The following is a 7,396-nucleotide window of genomic DNA, read 5'->3' as shown; positions in this document are numbered from 1 at the left end:
TCTAATATGCTAACTTAGAGCTTATATGCTTAGTTTCCTATAGGTTAGCTCCAAAATTACTCATGTTAGCACAAAATGATCAATTTTACATAATAAGCTTATAGTCTTCTTCTTATTCTTCTTCTTATCCAAAATGACATAGGTTAGCTTCATTTTACTTAAGTTGGCTCTAATATGCTAACTTAGAGCTTATATGCTTAGTTTCCTATAGGTTAGCTCCAAAATTACTTATGTTAGCACAAAATGATCAAGTTTACATAATAAGCTTATAGTCTTCTTCTTATTCTTCTTATTATTCTTCTAGTCTTCTTCTTCTTCTTCTTCTCTTCTTCTTCTTCTTCTTCTAACTTCTTGTTTATCATATTGCAGATTTGATTTAATTCACGGAAGCTTGCATGGATGGAGTGCTTCTTTTCCATTTGTGTTTTTATTTTGTATCAATGTGAGACTTTTGTGAATTGATGGATAACGGTGTTGAATGAACATTGTGAAACTTTTGTAATATGTAACGATGGAACTATGTGTTGGCTATGTATGTATATATGATGAAACTTGTGTGTTGGATATGATCTGGTGGACCCAGGTAACATCGTTACATATGGCCCCCTGTATGTAAGCTAAGCAGATCTGTGTTGTATGTTATCTCTAATATTTTTTAACCTGTGAAAATATCAGAAATGAAAAAAATACCTAATATTCATACTAGTGGCGCACCACACAAGACACTAATGGCGCACTGCTATAATCACACTAATGGCTCATCACCCAACAATGCGCCATTAGTATGCCAAAGCACATGGTTAATTATGGCCCCCTGGGAGGCATACTAATGGCGCATGGTGTTCTATACTAATGGCGCACTGCTCGATGCGCCATTAGTATAATACTAATGGCGCACCGGCCATTAGTAAGAAATACTAGTGGCGTGATACTAATGGCGCACCAGCAGTGCGCCATTAGTAGGCAAAACTGGTACGCCATTAGTAGCCCTTTTCCTAGTAGTGCGATGAACATAGACGAAGGAGGGGATGCCACCCGGGGTATCCCCAAGCTTAAGCTCTTGGTTGTCCTTTAATATTACCTTGGGGTGACTTGGGCATCCCCAAGCTTAGGCTCTTGCCACTCCTTATTTCATAATCCATCGAATCTTTACCCAAAACTTGAAAACTTCACAACACAAAACTTAACAGAAAACTCGCAAGCTTCGTTAGTATAAGAAAATAAATCATCACTTAGGTACTGTTATGAACTCATTCTTTATTTATATTTGTGTTAAACCTACTGTATTACAACTTCTCTATGGTTCATACCCTCCGATACTGCTCATGGATTCATCAAAATAAGCAAACAACACATAGAAAACAGAATCTATCAAAAACAGAACAGTCTGTAGCAATCTGGATGTTTCAAATACTTCTGTAACTCTAAAAATTCTGAAACATTAGGACGACCAGCAAAATTTGTATATTGATCTACTGCAGTTGGAATTGGTATTTTATCACTCTCTGGTAAGAAATGAAAATTATTTTCGTGAGTGCATACTTTTTGTTTTTATCAGCAAGATCAAACGATAATCACCCAAGAAGATACTAAAGGCTTTACATGGCACAAACACTAATTAAAACATAAAAACACAATCATAACAGAGGCTAGATGAATTATTTATTACTAAACATGAACAAAAAGAAAAGAACAAAAATAAAATTGGGTTGCCTCCTAACAAGCGCTATTGTTTAACGCCACTAGCTAGGCATGATGATTTCAATGATGCTCACATAAAAGATAAGAATTGAAACATAAAGAGAGCATCATGAAGAATATGACTAGCACATTTAAGTCTAACCCACTTCCTGTGCATAGGGATTTTGTGAGCAAACAATTTATGGGAAAAAGAATCAACTAGCATAGGAAAGCAAAACAACCATAACTTCAAGATTTTAAGCACATAGAGAGGAAACTTGATATTATTGCAATTTCTACAAGCATATATTCCTCCCTCATAATAATTTTCAGTAGCATAATGAATGAATTCAACAATATAACTATCACATAAAGCATTCTTTTCATGATCTACAAGCATAGAAGTTTACTACTCTCCACATAAGAAAATTTTTTCTCATGAATAGTAGTGGGAGCAAACTCAACAAAATAACTATCATGTGATGCATAATCCAATTGAAAGTTAAAATCATGATGACAAGTTTCATGGATATCAATATTCTTTATAGCATACGTGTCATCACAATAATCATCATAGATAGGAGAGATGCTTTCATCATAATAAATTTGCTCATCAAAACTTGGGGGACAAAAAATATCATCTTCATTAAACATAGCATCCCCAAGCTTGTGGCTTTGCATATCATTAGCATCATGGATACGCAAGGAATTCATACTAACAACATTGCAATCATGCTCATCATTCAAAGATTTAGTGCCAAACATTGTAATGTATTCTTCTTCTAACATTTTGGCACAATTATTGGAATCCTTATTTTCACGAAAGATATTAAAAAGATGAAGCATATGAGGCACCCTCAATTCCATTTTTTATAGTTTTCTTCTATAGACTAAACTAGTGATAAAACAAGAAACAAAAAGATTCGATTGCAAGATCTAAAGCTATACCTTAAAGCACTCACCTCCCCGGCAACGGTGCCAGAAAAAAGCTTGATGTCTACTACACAACCTTCTTCTTGTAGACGTTGTTGGGCCTCCAAGTGCAGAGGTTTGTAGAACAGTAGAAAATTTCCCTCAAGTGGATGACCTAAAGTTTATCAATCCGTGGGAGGCGTAGGATGAAATGGTCTCTCTCAAACAACCCTCCAACCAAATAACAAAGAGTCTCTTGTGTCCCCAACACACCCGATACAATGGTAATTGTATAGGTGCACTAGTTCGGCGAAGAGATGGTGATACAAGTGCAATATGGATGGTAGATATAGGTTTTTGTAATCTGAAAATATAAAAACAGCAAGGTAACTGTTTGACATGAGAAAAATCTTATATGCACTCCGGATGAAGGGAGGAGAAGGAGTGTGGATTTCTCTCATGCGCCGGGGAAAAATAAAAACAATGCGGGCGTGCCATTGTACCGTAGTACACAAAGAAAAGTGATACGGGAAACAAGTATTTCATTTATCTCTTTGGATGAACAAAATTACAAGATCCCATAAAAATGGTTACGCTCCGTGGCCTACTAGCGCGGCCTGCCTCACTATGGCGATGTGCGGTCTCCTGGTTCCTGGGGCCTCGAAAAGCTCCCGGTTAATTACTCCCACGGGTTGCTCCGCGAGATACCTCCGATTAAGCCGTGTGGTCGTCTTTGTCATCTTCGCTTCGCGTTCTCCAAGCATGATGATGATGGTGTGTGTGTGTGATGTGGGCAGCGGCAAAGCCCGTGTCCTCGTCGTTACACGTGCCGCTCAAAACATGGCTTTGTGCTGACCACGTTCGCCCTCGCCGTCGCACCTCGTCTGTCTTGACAACGTTGATGTAGTCGGTGTTGAAGTTGCATGGGTCCTGCTCAGCTCGAACTTCTTGATGATCTAGCAGCTTCGTCGGGTATGCAAGGGGTTGCCTCGTGAGAGTATTCTTTTGTGGAGACCAATGTCGGTGTAAAACCAACGCTCGATCATATCGGCAATGCCGATGTGGTTGGCGCCTCATCTTGGTTGGACGCCGTGTTTACGGCGGTCCTCCAAGACAAGGGCACCGCCTCACGGGGCCATTAGGAGTTAGTGTTGGTGAAGTCACGTCGCCTCCTCGCCATCACGCCTCGTCTTCATGGGCTTTGTGTCGCAAATAGCACCATGTAGTGGTAAGGGATGGTGAAGCCACGTCATTGCGTAGCGCCATCTTCTTTGCATCGCGGGCTCCGTGTTGCGGGCAGCACCGAGGGCGTGTGTCATCTTCATGGCTCTAGGTCGAGGGCTTCATCTTGACGAGGTAGACATTGGTGGTGTCCTCCTTGTGAGCTCCACGCCACGATCCTCCACGGTACCGGGTTGATGTTGGCGATGGGCGTCGTCTTGGCGAGCTCCGCGCCGCCATCCACCGCGGCACGGCAGTGGCATCCTTGCGAGCTCCACGCCTCCGTCCTCCATGGCACATGTTTGGTGATATTGGCATTGGTGTCGACTTGGCGAGCTCCACGCCGCTATCCACCGCGGAACGGCGGCGCCATCGTTGCGAGCCTCCACGTCTTTGTCCTTCATGGCACCGACATGATGAAGAAGAAGACAGGCGTCGTCCTAGCGAGCTCCGTCTCACCTTCCTCCGCGGCACACGGCGGAATCCCTGCGAACGCCTCCGGGCTCCAGCTTGACGAAGTAGACGTCGGCGGCATCCCCAACGGGCGCCACGCCTCCGTCCTGTAGCTCCAGCATGACGAAGTGGATGGCCGGCGTCCTTCTTGCGAGCTCCCCATCATGATCCTTGCGGCATCGGGTTGATGATGTTGACATTGACATCGTCTTGGCGAACTCCGTGGCGCTAATGCCAGCGGAACGCGGCGGCATCCTCCGAGCTCCGTGCGTCCATCCTCCATGGCGCTTGCTTGATGAAGAAGATGACGGGTGTCGTCCTAGCGAGCTCCGTCCATCCACCGCGGCACGGCGGCGGCATCCTCGCAAGCTCCGCCTCTCCGTCCTCCATGGCACCGGATTGACGATGTTGACATTGGTGTCGTCTTGGCGAACTCCGCGATGCCATGCCGCAGACCGCGGCGACATCCTCCGAGCTCCGCGCCTCCGTCCTCTATGGCACCGGCTTGATGAAGAAAACGACGGGCGTCATCCTAGCGAGCTTCGTGTCGCCATCCTCGCGGAACACGGTGGCATCCTCTGAGCTCCAGTTTGACGAAGCAGACGTCGGCGGTGTTCCTTCAGCTCCGCGCCTCCGTTCTTCACGACGCCAACTTGATGGACGGTCGGCGGACCAGTTACCAAAGGCAACCACTACAAACGAGTCCGACAGGCTGTGCGTCGGCAGCACCATCGACACACTGTCATCTTCGGCGCCTTGGTGAAGTCCGGGAGTATCCTCATCGTCTTGGTTAGCTTGATGAAGATGATGATAATGCCAACGAAGTGCTGCATGCTCACGAGCTCCACCGCGCCACCACGTGTTGTGCATGCATGAAAAAAATAAAGGATGAAGGAGAGATTAAATGACAACTTTACCGTTCGGGAAGATCAACTTGGTGTTCATGTTGCTGCCGTGGTGCGTGCTTCTTGTACGGATGATCGCTGGCGTTGTTCTTCTCTCCTTCTACTTCTTGCTGCGTGAGTTTTGGGATCGTGGTGGCTGGATGTGGTCGATGGATTCTTGGGTTTTTGGTGCGTGCGTGACGGCGGCGACGTGGTGTCTGGATGTGGTGGTGCCTGTTTTTTTTTCAAGCCCGATGGATCCTCTCATATTTATAGTCGGGAGGCTGCCATACACGTCGATGCAAAACTTTCCAAAGACTGCTTGATCCGAAGCTTTCCATCTTCTCCTTTTCCTTTCCAATACGTTCTTCTTCTTGTCCTACAAGCCTGCATCAATAAAAGGAAAGACCAGCAATCTAATGCGTGTACTGCAACTGAGCTTGCCTTTCCGAGATTTATTTCCAAACTCTGGAGCAGCCCGACCGTCCCAAAAAAATCATGCCTGATGTGAGCATTCAAGTATGTATACGCATGCCAGCCGGCCACCCGATATATCTGAATACGTACACATCTCTACTCCTAATGAACGAGTTGGTTGAATAGTCCCACCACTTTCGTCTGGTTTTTTTTGTCTGGTTTTTTTCGTCCCTTCACCCACCACCCCTCTCCCACCGGTTTTCCTCTTTTCTCGTCTGACCAGCAATACGCAACGTATTTATGGTAATCAATCACAATTAATCCACGTATGGTAAGGCTATAAACTTAGAAATCTTAAATATGATCATTATAGTAATAAATCAATCTAGATATGGTAAGGCCATAACTCAGGAAATTCCAAATATAGTGATTATATGGTAATAAATTTAAATTACCCCAAAGGCTATCAATCTAGGTATGGTAAGGACATAACTCAGGAAATTTCGAATATGGTAATTATATGGTAAAAAGACACTCCTTCCCTTCTCCTTTCTCCCGCATGCACTCATATAAGGAAAATAATCAAGAGATACGGATGCCAATCCCCTTCCCCTCCCTTTCCATTGCTGACGATCTCCTCCCCTACTCCCATCCTCCTTGATACTTTCAGAGGGGAAGCACGGTGAGAGGCCTCAGATCAATGATCCTCCTGACCTGGCAGTCCTTCACCAATGCCATCGTAGCACAATCCAATGCCTTTTCCCGCCCCCCGTCTCCCCTCCTTGTTACTCTCCGGGAGTCCGGGCCACCTGTGCACCCAGATTTTCTTTTTCTTTCTAGCGGCCCGGGGTCTCTTGTGTCTCCCCCGATGGAGGCTTGGCCGTCGCACCTCGACGACGTTGGCGACTGTGGGAGAAACGGGTCGATGTGCCCGTCCAAGCGCGCCCACCAGCGACCCTAGATTTGGTGTTGTTGGGGTTCGTCTCCGAGCTTGACCTAGGGCACCTCAACTCTTACTGCGGTGGCGGCTTGCTATACAAGGTTGCACTCGTAGTCTTCTCCGGCCTACAGGCTCCCACAGTGACCTTGGTAACTCCATTGGACACAATGGAGCAAGTGTGTGCTGCCATGCACTCGAGCGTTCTTTGCTGTGACGAGTTCTTGGCCAGGGGTCGGGTGGTGAACCTGGAGCTACCCTGCGGTATGACGCTGGGGTCGTACAAACATTATAGTCACCGCCACTGCCCTGTCCCCGAGTGGGATCTTGAGATCACGCTGCTCAAGGAGGGAGACGAGCTGATCATGGTGTTTGAGTTCATGGCGGAACTGTAGGAAGGCGCCCAAGCCGAGGTGATTGTTGGTATGACACTGAATTCCATAAGCATAGTGCGCCTGACATGCACATGCGGCTCCAGAGAGACCGCGCCGTGTGATGGTGGCGGAGTGATGTCGTCCCTGCAGCTGTTGCCGCTCCTGGAGCTTGGACTGGAGCTCAACGTCCAGGAGGTTCGCACTCTTAGATCGAAAACTCCATCATCTTACTAACAGGTACTCCCTCCGTTCCAAATTACTCATCGCTGAAATGGATGTATCTAGAACTAAAATACATCTAGATACATCCATACGTGCGACAAGTAATTTGGAACGGAGGGAGTACATTGTTCTCTTCCATTCATATATGGGGAAGACACTGCCTGCTCGGTTGGCCGGGACAAAGTGGAGGACCAATGCGCTGATTTTTTTTTTTTGCATTTCTTGGCCGCTATCCTCTTGAAGAAGATTGACCCCAATGGTAAGCACTACCTTCTTGGCTTGATGTTAAGATCTGC

The sequence above is a fragment of the Triticum aestivum genome, chromosome 3A (assembly GCF_018294505.1).
Source record: "Triticum aestivum cultivar Chinese Spring chromosome 3A, IWGSC CS RefSeq v2.1, whole genome shotgun sequence".
Classification (NCBI taxonomy): Eukaryota; Viridiplantae; Streptophyta; class Magnoliopsida; order Poales; family Poaceae; genus Triticum; species Triticum aestivum.
The sequence above is the reverse complement of the archived record's forward strand: the minus strand, read 5'-3'. Positions refer to the sequence as shown.